Below are 3,309 nucleotides of genomic sequence, written 5' to 3'. Positions count from 1 at the left end.
AAAGAGATAATCTTCCTAGGTTCAAATGTTTCTTGGAGTGAAAGATTGATTTAGAAAGAGATGACTGTCCCATGAAGACAAATTGGATAATAAATTCAGAGGAAAAAATTTGCTTTCCCCAAACATTTTGTAATCTAGAAATTAGAATGAAAATTAGCATATAGAATATTTTCATAATCAAAAAGTTAGGGCAGAGTTTCTATGTCCATTTTTTTCTCAAGTCACATTACTTCACAATATTCTTCCATACATGACTATTTTTGGTGTTTTATATTTAGAAAAATATGTTAGCTTCTTATTTTGCAGAGATAATATCCAGAGGGAGTTAAAGAAGCTGAAAACTTCATAATCAGAATCCTAACCCTCTGATATAACTGAAACAATATCTCCTTGAGTTATATTCTGGCACCAAATAGTAATTCTGGAGAAAAAATAAATACTAGTAAGAGCCCTGGACTTCATCAGCAACAGAAAAGACCAATATGTAAGACTTTCTCAGAGCTTTGCTACTTTAACGATAACCGATCCCCATTCAACCTCTTGAGAAAACTAGCAAAAGAGCAGGGGTATTGCATGGAAATGGCAATAGTGAGCAAAGACAACGCTCCTACTCCTGGCCACTACGGCACGTGAGGGAAGACAACTGATGTCTCAGTCAAGGCAAAAATAAAGAAGTAGAGATAACATTTGAAAATATGGTTGAGGATATTAGGAGAGTCTTTTAACCTTAGAAAATGAATTCCTTGAGCTACAGTGAAGAAATTTTGAAGAGGGATAAATAAGAGATAAACAAATATAGAGAAATGATGATAGCATCATGTAGACGATGGTTCCAAAGAATTGAGGAGGGCAGTAATTAAAGTTGGGCTTTGTCTGATGAGAATAATTATAGGAAGTTCAGTGAAATTAGCCTGTGAAGGCTTTCTCTACTCATGCTCACTTCCCCTTAATTTTTCCATCCACATCAATCTAGATTCTTTTCCCACATTCCACTGAAATTGCTCTTGCTAAGTTTAACAATGGCTTTCACATCACCAAAGCCAGTGAAACTTTTCTTCCAAATGATCTAACCTTAAGGAGATTGACCACTCTGCTTTCCCAGCACCACACACTCATGCATTTCTTCTTATTCCACTGGCTGCTCTTTCTGTCTTCTTCATTGTCTTTTCCTCTCACCCTAATATAATATTTCCTTCTCTTTCTCTACTGTCTTCTGAGGTAATACCAGCCAGTTTCATAACTTAATACCATTATCTCATGATTATCTCCAAACTTATATCTGCAGTCTAGGCTTTTCCTCTGAGATTGAGTTACATTTATCCAACAGTTTACTTGACATTTGTACTTGGGCCTCTAATAAGCATTTCAAAATTAATGTGACTCTTAAATTCCTTTCTCTTCTATTCTCCCTCTACTACCACAATAATGTCGATAGAATAAGTAAGTGAAGGGAAAACTACTAAGTTTAAATGGTGTACTGTGTTTCTTCTTCTACTTATAAATTCCTATTTTCAGCAGTCCCTTTCCAGTTCCACATGGTCTGCTAACAAGAATGTAATTATTGCCGTTGATTCATACCTTTTCAGTCATTATCTTCCTCTTTCCCTTTCCCTCTTCTGTTTCACAGTGAAGATCTGTGAAATCAGTGACTTGTTATTCTTGCCATATGGTGTCATGAGAAATAAATTATCAATAGGTTTTTTTTCCCAATACTTTTATTATTTATCAGAGGTGGGAAGCTCCTGGCAATTTTTATGAAGCTATAATAGGTAAATACTTGCCTAAAATTTGGCATTGCTATGATTTGACCTTTATCTGTCTTTCTCCCTACTCTTCTGTTTGAAGGAAGTTCCTTTTCTATGTGGGAGGATAGGTAGAACCTTTGATGTACTACTGGTGGAGAAATGTGCCAAGATTCGGAGAAAGCCTAGAAAAGGAGGTAAATGGTCCTATATAAATAAGGACATAGGGTCTCTCTTCTAAAATAGGCAAAAGAGACAGAAATAAAATTATAGAAACAGCAGCTGCCACATGAAATGGGATTGAGGGAACACTGTGTTGTGTGGGATAAACTCTTTTAACTGCTTCTTGAGGACATCCGTGAAGGTCTACATCTTTCTTTAAGGCTCTTGGAGTTGAATTTGTAAATATTTTGGATGTGTTACTGTGGGTCCTAAGGTCAAAGCAGTGTTAAATTTGCATTACACAATATTGCACACAAAATTTATTTAATTAAGCTATATTTAATTAAATACACAGTATATGGCCATGTTTCAGATGTTTATAAAAGAAAGAAATATATATTTCAATGATAATACCAAAAAGTTGAGAAACTGCATACTAAGTCCTATGCTTCTTATTGATTTTAATGTGACAAATTTACATTAATTGTCTTTATTTTAGTTATTATGTTCTCTATAGAAGCAAGATAAGGTTTAAATCCCACAATAATACTGATTAGTGACTTATCTTGTAAACTAGAGCCACAGTGATCTTGAGTCAATTGGTTTGACTTTTTTCTCCCTTCTTTTTCTTACTTTAGGAAAAACCTCATATGTTTTTCTGGAGAATTTTCTTTTAGTAGCAGTAATTTAGAGTTGCAGTTAAGCTTGTAGACTTCCATTTTAATAAATGATTTGCCTCTGTGTTTTCAGCTACAATTTGGGGATAAGAATAATTTTACATACCTTACAGGGTGTTTTAAAGATGAGTTAATGCACATAAAGCTCATAAAATAGTGTCTGACACAGTGTTTATATCACTACTTATTGCTCTAACGCTCCCATACCTCTGGTTCTTGTATCCCAATGAAAGCAGAAACCTCACCTAGGCTATCACTCATATTAGTTGTTTTCAAATAAACATTATTTTCACTATTGACATTAATTTCACCTCATTCATGACTATAATTCTTAGGGGGAAAAGTCAACAACTTGATCTTTTACTTTTGAGGAAAAACAAACTTACTAAATGAAATCCTTTAACCCACCATTTATAAATCAAACTAATCTTGTTTCAAAATAGTGAGAAAAGTAGGTAACTTGTTATACATTTTCAGACTTCACTATAAGAAGGAAAATTCTTTCTTGAGTTATCTATTCAAACAAAAATTGGGTCTAATGAAGAAAAATCAGAGAGGTACAAAACTGAATGGTATCATACTTGCAGTTATAATATCCATCTATTCTAATTTGAAAAAAAAAGTATTATCTCTATAAAAATTAAATAGCTCAAAAGGTTCTCAAACATGGACTGACTGATCTATAGCCTAATTTCTAAAAATTAGAAAAAAAAGGTAAAATCTGTCCC

The sequence above is a fragment of the Lutra lutra genome, chromosome 2, assembly GCF_902655055.1.
Source record: "Lutra lutra chromosome 2, mLutLut1.2, whole genome shotgun sequence".
Taxonomy (NCBI): Eukaryota; Metazoa; Chordata; class Mammalia; order Carnivora; family Mustelidae; genus Lutra; species Lutra lutra.
Note: the sequence above shows the minus strand (reverse complement) of the source record.